Source organism: Cupressus sempervirens, chromosome 1 (genome assembly GCF_028749045.1).
Source record: "Cupressus sempervirens isolate cs-2001-9-10 chromosome 1, ASM2874904v1, whole genome shotgun sequence".
NCBI lineage: Eukaryota > Viridiplantae > Streptophyta > Pinopsida > Cupressales > Cupressaceae > Cupressus > Cupressus sempervirens.
This window is the reverse complement of record NC_143118.1, coordinates 186,901,393-186,914,531: the sequence shown is the minus strand read 5'-3', so window position 1 is coordinate 186,914,531 and position 13,139 is coordinate 186,901,393.

Sequence of the window (13,139 nt, the reverse complement as noted above, 5' to 3'; positions counted from 1 at the left end):
ATATAACAAAGATGGTCACTATTGTTTGAAAGTGGTTTCTTAGATCTTTAGAATGAGCATAGGTAAAAGTGAGATGATTATTGATGAGATTGGAATATGTCACTTATATTTTCTTCATTGTGACCTTATTTTCCATTTCTCACAATAATCCAGTTGAACATTTGGTAGGAAAGAAATAGGAAATTTAATATATGTACACAAAAAGTTTAAACTTAGACTAAAAATACAAGCTTTGGAATAAATGATGATTGGATTGCATATTTTTCAATAACAAGGGATTCCAAGATGGAAAAATGAATGAAGAAGATAACCAATTAGTATGTCAACCATATGGACAAGAAATTGACAAGATAATTATTCATTTTAGGCTAGTAGTTTTTCTTATCTTTAAAAGATGATGCAAACTATTATTATTTTGATTGTATTTTGGTGGACATGATTAAGGACAACCAAGAGATTGCTATTTTGTTTTGTATTATGATAGACATATGGTTTATACTCTGGGACATAGTCAGCTAAAGACTAAATTATTAAAAATTAGCACATAAATATGAAAGGAAACAATGAAACACTTAAGTTGATAATATATATTGAAGTTTCTACTATTTATGTTATCCTTCTATTGATTCAAATACATGCGTTGAAGAAATGATCAGAGGATTTTGACCACTTATTAACTAAGAGAGGAAGGCCCCCCTTTGCTTATATTATTAGACATACTTTTATGTGTTGTGTGGTGTGAGTTAGTCTACTTTTTTTAACTAGTGACATGTTTGCTTGTTGTTCATGTCTTAAGTGATCTATATTGAAAGCAATTATACAAAATCTCTCTACAACCTAGTTGTGTAATCTTTAGTTTTTACAATCTATTGTGTGTGAGTAATTGTAATCTTTGAATTTTCAATTGATTTCAATTAGTCTATATTATCATTGAAATGAGTATTTCAAATAAAGAACAATGTGTCAATTAGAATATACACGTGTTAAGAAAAATTGTGTATGCTATAATCTACTATTTGGAAGCTCCACAAATCAATGATCATTAAACCCGATTGTTATAAAATGGTAATTTTGATATTCCTAAGTAACATTCCAATTCCTATCACCTCAGTGACCAAAAGTAGAATAAACTCTATCCCCCATCTAGAATTTGTAGGTCAATTAAAGGAAACCACTTTGTGAAATCTAAATACAATTCATTTTATTGCAAAACTCAATTAAAAGAAGATTAAGCTTTTGATGTGGAAATACTCTTGAATATAATAATTAAATTATTTTATGTCAAAGCATGATTATGCAGGTTATTTTAATTCTCCTTTTAGTGTGAATTCTTGTGAGTGCCCAAGTAGTTTAATTCTCTTAAATATAAGATTTGATTCAATATATAATTGTTTTCAATTTAAACCTTCAGTATCGTGTGTGTAAATTAGAATGCATCCATAACTACTTGACACACTATCTTCATCTCTTGAGAAAATAGTCACTATATATCTCATCATCTCATGAGTCCTAAATTGACACTAATAGGGTATTCTATCCAAATTTTCCCTACATTTTTGGCACCATTGATGAGGAGAGATATTAAAGACATGAAATCATAGTAAGTCAAGTTAGAAACAATGGATGAATGATTAGATTTTTTTTTCTCTACTAGGGTTTCATGCATTCTTTTATTTTCCTTGCAAATAGTTCTCTATCTGAGCTCTCCTTTTGTGTTTTCCACCTATCAAACCACATTTAGCGTAGGAGTTTTTAGGCTAGTTTATAATAGGCCCGATGAGCAGTGACCCAATTGTTGATATTGGTGTTCACACTGCTACTTTGGAAAGTTGTGGCACCTCCATTGAACAAATGTCTTTGCAAATTCATGAATGTGTTTCACAAGGTAATCCTAATATTATCCTTCCTTTGCAAGAATTTGATGCTGCTTGTGATTGGTCATAGAAACATACCTTGATAGGGTATTTTGTGGCTAGGAATCCTCCTAAAGCTATGCTCTAAGAATAGGTTAACAAGAACTAGACTCCTCATGGAGTCTACCTTCATGTTATGCAAAACATTACCGAAGGTTTTTTTTTCATTTTCCCAACCCATCTCAAGAAAATGTAATTTTTAACAATAGCCCTTGGTTAGTGTGTTCCTTCATACTTTTTTTTCAAAAATGGTTGAGAGACTTTGCTACCTCTAATGAAAAAAAGTTCAACGTTTCTGTGCAGGTTGAGTTCCTAGATTTACCCTTTTCATGTTGGCCTTTTATCGAGTCTATTGCCAATACTCTTGTAAAAGTTATTACAAAGAAACATGATTTTTTTTTCAATGCTCATCCTTAGAAATGCATGTGTGTTGAGGTTGATCTTTCCAAGAATCTCAAGGATTTTGTGGAGATGTAGATTCATTCTCAAACCTTCTCTTAGAAGGTGCTCTATTTGAACCTACCAACACCTATCATAGGTGCCAGTTAGTGGAACATAAGATTAGGGATTGCCCTTTGGCAATGCCTAAGGTTAAACTTCCACCTAAGGAGGCCCCTATCAAACCTATAGAAGGGAAACAAACAGATGAATGGACTACTATTGGGTGCAACAAAAAGACTCCCTCAGCTCCTAAACAATCATATGTGGTTGTCATTTTAGTTCCTTCTATTTCAACTAGAGCGCAAACCCTAGCCTTGGTAGTTCATAGGGGATCAAGGCAGAAACATGAGCTACCACTTCTATTTGATTCACACTACTTCTTTTTCCTCCTCCATTGTGACTTAGAATGTGTGACATTCTTGAAGTCCTCTTGGACATGCTAAGAAACCAAAGGAGAAATGGTGTGTTATCATTCCAGAGGAGTTTCCTTTTGGCTTTAACCAAGTTTCAACTTTCTTGTAAAATAGTTACTCCTCTCTTGAGGATGACAAAGTTATGGAAGAGTTTTCATGAATTTTTTTATCATGGAATGTGCAAGCTCTTATAGACCTCTCTTGAAATAACTATGTTAGGGATACCCATCATAAACTTGGTAATTTAGATTTTCTTTGCATGCAAGAGATTAAAATTTCTAGTTTCATGCATTCCTTTGCATGTCACATCATTTGGCTATATGGCATTATGTTTTCCTCTCAACATGAAACTAGTAAAGGTGGTGTAGTTACTCTTCTATAATCTCTTCTTCATTCTACTATTATTTCACATGGTTCTGACCCCATACATAGAATAATTTGGATTTTTCTTTCTATTGACAATCATTCATTTTAAGTAGTTAATGTTTATGTCCAGAATTTGGAGCCATATCAATATTCTAAGATAGGTCAGATTTAGTGGTGGAATAATGTTGTTAGTAGAAAAACTAAATTTTTGTGCATCTATGGGTCACAGTTGGTGTTTTTTAGATGATGGTCTTATGAATCCACTACCACAAGTCTCAAAAAAGCTTCTAAAGCTCTCACCCTTAACCCTTTTGATGTTGATTTGCAAAGTCAACTTTCCAACCTTCATCATGAAAAATAAGTTGTAGATTATTATGTTGCTTGAAGGGCCCAAATCAAAGCTCACCTCCATTGGTTAGAGGCTGGTGATAAGGCTTCTAAAGAATTCTTCTAGGCTCTTAGAACCCATCATACCAATTTTGGGATTAAAAAGATAAAATGGGGCAATTATGTTCTCTCCAATCTTCCTGAAATCCTGCAAGCTTTTGTTCAACACTACAAAAATGTGTTTACTTTGTAGGAAAATTTAGTTGCTAAGGAGGAATCCCTCAGAAAGTGTATTATTGTTACTCCAAATTTCTTAGTGGTCAAGCAATGTGCTTTCTATGAACAACTCCTCACCATCTGAGAACTCAAGGAGGTGGTCTTTTCCATGGCTGGTGATAAATCCCTTGGGTGTGATGAGTTTCCCTGTATTGTTCCTGACCTACACAAATTTTATCTTGAAGCCTATCATTCTAAAAGTTTAGGAGCTATTATCAACAAAGGAAACATAAAATTTGTATCTAAAGATGGAGATCTTGAGGATATCTCTAAGTGGTAGTCCATTACTTTGCTTAATGTGTCCTATAAGATTATTACTAAGGCAATTTCTCTTAAAATCTACCATCTCCTATCTTTAATTATGTGGCCAGAGAAAGTTGGCTTTGTTAAGTCCAAGTATATTCTTCACAACATCATTATTATCTTAGAAGGAATGGAGTGGGCTCACAAATCCAATTAGTTGTCTGTATTTTTTTAAATTGATTTTGATAAAGTTTATGACTAGATTAAATGGGCTTTCATCTTGGCTATGCTTCAAGCTCTTGGTTTTGGTCTCAATTTTCTTCAGTCTATGGAGATGCTTTTTGAACATGCTAATGCTTGTATTACTATCAATAGCTCTCAATCTAAATCCTTTAAGCCATTTTGACCTGAACCTTTTTCATGGCATATGGTTATTTTGGGTGACTCCCCCAAGTCCCCTAGACAATTTATCCAAATTTGGCATATTTTTAGGATGGAGATTTTGTTTACTTTATGGAAAGATAGGAATGATGTTCTTTTCACTCATAGTTTTTTTGATATAAATGTTGCTATGTACACTAAAGCATGCATTTGTAACAATGTACTGATGCAAATTCAAGTACAAGCCAATAAGGTTGCTTTGGAGGTGGCCCACCTATAGGAGCTACTCAATCATTGGGCAATGTTCCCTGTACAATTTCTAGGGTGCTTCTTGATGCTTCAATTGATATTACTCTTCCCAGCAGTTGCTGCCATAGGTGCAACTCTTCTGGTCATCACTCACACATATCATGCTCACATGCTTCCCACCACCACTCTCCTAGTAGTGGCCATGGTGATTGGCATTGTTTCTTGGATTCTCCACCCCATGGTTTCATAGGCTAGTCCTCAAGCCCAATGGGTCCCGTTCCTAGTGCTCAGCATGTTGTTTTTGGTAAATGACACTTTCTCTTAGAGTTGGGTATTTCTACTCCATAGACTGATACCAAAGATGAAGACCAGGCCTATGATAATTTTGTTGATGGATACATATTTCCTAGCCTGACTACCAATCCTAAGGATGACTAGAGAATTTATTATTAGGTTGAACTACCCCCCTCAGCTAGCATTTCTTTGGCATCTTGAGCATTGTTTCTTATAAGTTTTTTTTGATGAATAGTTGTTGATTCCAACTAAAACCATGTGAACTTTTGTGGGGTGATCTTGTATCCCTCGGCCCCTTTTTGTGAATTGTATCTAATTATATTATTTATTAATTTAAAACAACTTCAGAAAAATGCATCTTTTGGAATGTTTTAGAACAATAATGAAAATCATATCAGATTTCAATTATAGAAAGATGAGATATGTTTTACAATAGTAGGGAATGAAGATTCAAGTGGAAACATGTCACTTCTAGATCAGATTTGGGATTTCATTCCTTTCTTATATCTCCCTTTTTCTCATTCATTGTGAGGGTTGTTGTTCTAGAGAATTTTTTTTATTGTTGTGGTTCTAATCTTGATTTTTCTTAGTATTGTGAGACTAGGGTTGCAATTCTTGATATGTTTTGATGATTGTGATACCATTCTTTAGCATATTTCTCTTGTATAAACAACAATAGTTAAGCTAATATAGATATTTCTGATCTATTTAGTGGTTTTATGAGTTGTTTACAATCATTTGAATGTATAGTTTCAAAGAAATGAATACAATAAGAAAGAATCTTCTTAGTTTAATTTTGATTCTCATCTCCTATCTCTATAATCTGCAATATTTTGAGGTTTAGGGACAAAATACTTAGAACCTTTTGCATCCCCTTAAGGTTTTATTTATGATATTATTTGCTACTAGAACAAAGGGCCAAGTAAATGCTTGATGTATTTGATAGGGTTGCTAGTTATTTGAGAAGGATACTTCATAAGAATGAGGTCTTTATGAACACTAATGTCCGATACACAAAGTGATAAGATAAGATCTAATATCTTGATTTATGGAATATGCCAATGGTATCATAGATGTATGTGTGCGATTCAAAGAATTTCCCAATAGATAAGTCATTGACCAACTACAGGATCAACTTGATCTTGTTATCGCATATTTAGGGATTTGTTGAAATCAAATTTAATCAATCATCCATTTCTCTTTCCATTTTAAAAGCTAAAAGAATGCCCTCATTTAGCTTATCAATTTCTTAGGTCATGTCATTAGCTATTTCATGTCTGAGATCTTTGCATAAGTGTTAGAAGATATAAAGCTTTAATTTGCTTTTTTTAGATTCAAATGTATGTTTTAGCATTGGTACCATATAAGTGAATCTGATGTCCACCCACCTAGGTTTTGCAGAGCCTAAAGTAGAAGAAGGGTTTAGCCTTATAGTAGGCCTATTCTCTGAAAGGATATGTTGAGGATACGAAGTAGCTACCCATAGATTTATTTTCTTCTCGTTGGGGTAATTTGAAAATGTAACATTTCAAAATACCAACACTAACAATGCAAAAAAATTGGGCAACCTTTATATAGTTATGTACTAGATTATTTGTTAGTATAGATTTCCTTTTACATGGAGGAAGTGAAAGAATGATATAGCTTGAAAGAGCCTATCCACCTTAAAGCCTAAATGATGAAAGTCGTTTTGGGATGTAGTTAGAGTGGTTCTAGTAGTGGTTAGGGTTCCAACACATGGTGTAATAGGTGAACAATGAAAGAAGACTCTTAAACCATAACTAAATTGATAAATATATTAAATAATATTTCAATTGAATAAAATATCCACTGAATATAAAGGTTTAATGAGGGAGGGGGATTAAACATTAATACAAGTTTCAATATTTGTTAGAGGAAGTCGACAATGTAAGATGAGTCATTTCAATGATGAAGTAAATAATGATGAGAAATCATCATTGGCACCTTAACTAGCTTCTCAAAATCATAAATATAAAAAATAAAAATGAGAGAAATATATTATGGAGAAGAACTATTTCACATCCTTGCATCCTTCAACATGGTTAGTGATCACAAAGAAATGATGTTGCGCTTGAAATACTTTGGCAACATTGCAACTTAAAAGACTTAAGAGCCATGAAATATGAAGTGATAAAAGATCAAAAGACTTAGGGATATCAACATATATTTAAGATTTTATATATATCCCTATTCATACTTGCATGTCAATTTACACAGATTTCAATAAATACATGACATGACTATTGCCCTAGGGTTTTTCATGAGGGAAAACATAATTTTATAGATCCTAGGTAATTTAAAACAAAATTTTCTTGATTTTTATAGAGATTTTACAAAAATTGTGTTGGGTGAAAAATCAGTCCATTAGACACCAATTTCAATATTTGTTATAGGAAGTGGACAGTGCAAGATGAGTCATTTTAATGACTAAGTAAATAAGAGCTCTGTGAGAGCCCGAGTCCCTGCCTTCTACAAAGATATAAAGATTAAAAGGTAAAAGAAAGATAAAGGTAAATATAAGAATGCATATATTAATATAACTTTTTCTTGAAAACAAAATTTAAAAACACCTATATCTTATGCTTGTAATAATTTAATAAGAAAATAGCTTTAAAGTTATATTTACTAATTATATCTTGATTAATATAAAAAAATTAAATGTCACCTCAATTTTAATTTTTGAAATATATAATTAACTCAAACTATTTTGTCAGTTTCAATTTTAATGTGTATGAAGCTAATTCAATCTAGCTTCAAAACTTGAAAGAAAAACATTTTATATTGAAAAAGAAAAGTTAAAATTTTATTTTTTACTAAGATAAAATAATATTATCCTATTTTCATGAAATGATATATTTTATAAATGTGCATCCACAAGAACTAGAATTGTATTGGAAGAATTTATAAAAATAAACAAATTACTAAATATTATTCTTTGAAGAATTCTAATTATAATTTTTTAATTTTTTATCCTTGTAAATATTGAGGCAATTATAATAAAGAAGGATTATGGAAATATAATATCTCTCATATCTCTTAAGACAATACTAAATTTTATTAAGAAAATAATAAATTTTAGAAAGTAATTTAGTGTTCAAAGATAAATGACAATTAGTGGCATAAGTTGAATCTTTATGTACAAAAATTACTGATATAAGTTGGATCCTTACACATCCAATTAATATTCCATGAGTAGCAAGAAAAATTACAATAAGTGGAACTATCAAGATTACCCAAAACTTCACTCATTTTAATTGATAATCCATGATAACATGGAAAATATTTAGATTGAAAAAAAAATCCTTGGTAGTTGCAATTGCAGGGATAGAAAGAGTTACAAATGGTAGTAATTTTTTCAAAAATAAGAAAGATTATGATGTGCAGAGCAATAAATAATCTCTCTATTCATAAACAAAACTATTTTTCTATAAAGATATGGCTAAATAGTTTCCAATTTTCTCACAACAATATTTTAAAAAAAAAAATTTCATTGTCACACACACTCATCATGAGAATCCAATTCAAATATTACCTAAAAATTTAAGGTAATGGCTATCCAACCAATTATCTCCATGTTCACATACCTGCAAAACATTGGAAGTTAAATCATTGTGAGGCAAAAAGCCCAATCTTTTATTGGTGTTGCTTATTAAAATTGATTCCACCAGTATACTAACTGATTCAATCCCAAAAGCTAAATTCTGATAAGTTTTGAAAAGTATAAATATAGGCCAATAACCTGGCCTATTACAATAGCCATTTAATCTTGTGACCAAAGCACTAGGTAGTTCCGATTTGTGTGCCTTGTGGTACGTTTGACCAATGAGAATTACAAAGATACACTTTCCATTTGGTTAAGGGGTGTCAAAGAATAGGGAAGAGGGGCATTGAGCCAAAAGACAATGCAAAGATTAGAAATCAAAACACCCCCTATTCCATAGGTTTTCTTCAATTTTCCTTGTTTGCTAGAATTCTTAGCCTAGAGTGTCACCAAAAGGGTCACCACATTGAACACACTTGGTACAAGGGCCAAGAAAGCAACTAGAATCCATCTTTTCATGGAATGAGAAAATCAAGCCTCTAAAAATATAAAAAAATTCTATGATACATAAGATAGAAAATCAAGCATCTAGAGTGATGCCTTTGTGAGATCCATAAATATCAGAATAGCACATGCAAACTGACATGAAAAAGAGACACTTGGAGAAAGTAGTTAGTTGAGTCATTTGGATTATTAAGTGTTATCACTATGATTACCTTCTATTCCCATTAAGTGATCATAGTTTCTTTAACTCTTATATGGTAAAGTGCTAATGTATGGATAAGTTATTTGATCTAGTATTAATGTAGTGACTATTATTTGTTATTTTTATTGCTTGCCTAGGTTGAGTGTTGTTAATTGGCTATAACTATGCATCTATCCTTATATAGTCTACACTCATTTAGAGTGTTAGCCTACAAAAGTGAAAAAAAAGGCCATATGGAAACATAAATTGTAAATAAGTTTTACTCATAAAGGTTGAATTATAATTTTAGTTCATTTAGAGAAAAATTGGCACAAGCATAAATTTATATGGAAAGTTCCCATATCTCAAAATGTACAAAACCTGTTGCAGGAAACTTAGCGATAAATAAAACAATGATCAATGCAAAAATTTAAAATTGTAGAAAAATCATTGAGATACTAGGCATTTAACATTGATTTTTACAATAATTGTAGCAACTATTGATTTAAGGCAATTCGGTGGCCCATCACAAAACTCATCAATAGACCAATGAAGCCAAGGCTTAATAACTTCCCAAGCTTTCCATATGCTCTTGATAACAAAAGAGTTGTGTATGATCATGGTTTTTGACATGATGAGAAGGGTGTGAAAGCCAATCCCCTTCCATGTAGACCCGTTGCTAGGAAATATGGAAGAAATGCAATACCAAACAAAAATCTTCAAGGATTCATCCCCAATAATGGTGCAAATAATCCATTTGGCACATAGAGCAAGGCCTTTATTCTGTGTGGAGAGAAGGCCAAGGCCTCCAAACTCTTTTGATAGATAACAAAAGTCCAAGAAAATCTGTGAAAGCCATGATGATTGGAACTAGAAGCCCAGAGAAAATCACAAAGGAATCACTCTAATTTCTAGTAAGAGGCTTTGGAAGGAGCCTAACAAGAAAATAATAGACATGCATGGTCGCAAGAATTTTCTCACTAGAGAAAGTAGTTTTGTAAGCCAATAATCCAACTTCTTAATAATATTGGCAAGCACTGCATTCCAAAAATCAATTGACAACACTTTAAAAAAAAATGAATGTGTAGAAAGCAGAAAATCTCCCCATGAGTGACCCATTTCCATTCAAACTGGTTACACCAAGGTTACACTGGCAAAAAATATTGTCAATAACATAGTGAATAGTAGAGCTAGAGACTTAACAAAAATATCAAGGCAATTTAAGGCACTATTGATGTTTTCTTCATCCTCCAAAAGAGTGAAAAAGGAATCATCAATAAAATGACCATTTACCAATTGGGAAGAGGATTCTAGCAAAGAAATACAACAAACCAAACCTAAATATATAGAGTGGGCTATCAAATAGCTAAACCATTCAACAATAAGAACATAAAGTGCCATAGCTAGAGGGAAACCTTGCTCAATGGAATGAAACAACCCAAAAGCATCAAATTAGGAGTTATTAATAGTAATGCAGGAATTAGCATCTCCAAGGGGCATCTCCATGGATTTTAGAAAGTTGGGATCAAAACCAAGAGTCCAAAACATAGCCAAAATGAAAGGCCATTCAATTTAGTCATAGGCTTTTGCAAAATCTATTTTCAAAAAAATAGCCAACTGCTTGGACTTGTGAGCTAACGCCATTCCTTCCCAGACAACAATAATGTTGTCAAGAGTATATCTAGTCTTGAATAAGCCAATTTTCTTTGGTAACACAATTAAAGGAAAGAGATGGTGAATTTTAAGAGAAATTTCCTTGGCAATAATCCTATATCTCACATTCAGAAGGGCAATGGGCTGCCAATTGTAAATATCCTTAGAATCTCCTGCTTTATGTATGAATTTAATGTTTCCTTTGTTGATAATAACTCCTAGACTTCTAGAATGATAGGCTTCAAGATAAACTTTGTGCAGATCAGGACCAACATGCTCCTAGAGGTGTTTGTAAAATTCACAAGGAAACCCATCACACCTAGGGAACTTATCATCTGCTATGGAGAAAACAACCTCTTTAAGGTCTTAGATGGTAAGAAGTTTCTCACAGAAAGAACATTGCTCAACTGATAGGTGGTTTGGAGTAATATAGATACATTTTCTAAGAGCTTCCTCATGAGCAACGGAATTTCCCTACTAAGCAAAAACATTCTTATAGTGATGAACAAATGCTTGTATGATGTCAAGTAGACTGGAGGGACCAAAAGTACCTTGTCTAATTTTTTCTAGTCCCAAAATTGGTATAATGGGCTTGAAGAGCCCAAAAGAACTCCTTCAAAGCTTTATCCCCAATCTCCAACCAATGGAGGTGAGCTTTGATTTGGGCTCCTCGAGAAACATAATTATCCACAACCTATTTTTCATGGTGAAGTTTGGTAAGTTGAATTTGCAAATTAACATCAAAGGATTAATTGTGAGAGCCTTAGAAGCTTTTCAGAGCACAAAAGTAGTGAATTCATAAGACCACCTTCTAAAAATTGCCAACTACCTTCCATAGATGCACATAAAGCATGCAGTTCTAGTAATGGCATCATTCCACCAATTAATCCACCTGGTCTAGGAATGTGGATGTGGCTCCAAATTCCAAACATGTAGGATATGAGCAATAGGGGAAGCATGCAACAACACATATGTGTTGAAGAAGATTTGAGACTTGAAAACTTTCTCGACAGTTGTTTTCCATGAAATGACAAAATAAATGGGATAGTGGTCAAATAATGTCACATCTAGCAAGACAATGACAGGTAAATCTTGATCCTTAGAAAAGGAGAAAAAAGATTGTGAAGCAATCATGGCAAAATCGAGATGCTTTAAAAGGCTATCAGAGCTAGCTCAAAAGTTGGACCAAGTGTGCCAAACCTCACTAGGTTGGCAGCAGCTAGTATTGGAATAAAAAAGGCCCAATTTATTGTGCATGTAGTACTAGGCTTCCCTTTCCTCAACTATCTAGTGAAACGGAAAAATTCCATCTTTCTCAGAGGCCAACTCAACCATATTGAAGTCACCACACATAAGCCAAGTAGTTGGAGGCAAGTTGTCAACCAGCTAGCCCCATAATATATATCTTTCCATAGCATCATTGGGAGCATAAACATTAACAACTCCAAAAGAATGATTGTTTATGGAAAGAAAAAGACAACCTATTTCATGCATAGGGTTAGACCCATGCAAAATAATAGTAGAATGAAGACAAGGTGACAAGACAATAACTACACCACCTCTGCTAGCACCATGTTGAGAGGAAAACATAATGCCATCCAGCCAAATGATGCAACATGTAGAAGAAAGCATGAAACTGATATTAACTTCTTTCATATAGAGAAAATCTAAATTTCCAAGTCTATGATGGGTGTCCCTGACATAGTACTTTGTAGAGAGGTATGTGAGACCTTGCACATTCCATGATAAAAAAAAATCATGAAAATTCTTCCATATCCTCCTCATCCTCCAGAGAGGAGTAACTATTTTGCAAGAAAGAAGAACTTGGATTAAAGCTAGAAGAAAAATCTTCTAACTAATGGCCCATTATTTCTCCTCTAGGTTTCTAGCATGTTCAAGAGGACTGCAAGAATGTTGTGCATTCTGAGTCACTATGGAAGAAGTAGCAAGAGGGGTATGAATCACAACCAAGGCATTAGCCCTGGCAACTACCTTAATCCCCTATAAAACACTAGGGTTTGAAACCTATGGAACACCAAGTATTGGTTCTGAAAAAACCATTTGCACCCCTAAATTTGCTGGGCTTTGTGCTCCTCTTGAAATGGGAGGAATCAAAATGACCACCACATATGACTACTTAGGAGCCAAGGGAGCCTTGCCCTTGCACCCAATAGTAGTCTATTCTTCCTTTTTTCCATTTTTTTGGCCTGGTAGGAACCTCTTTAGGTAGGGATTTAGCCTTAGGCATGACCAAAGGGAAATCCCTAATCTTGTGTTCCACAGACTAGCATCTATAGAAGGTGTTAGGTAGGTTCAAATAAAGCACCTTCTAAGAG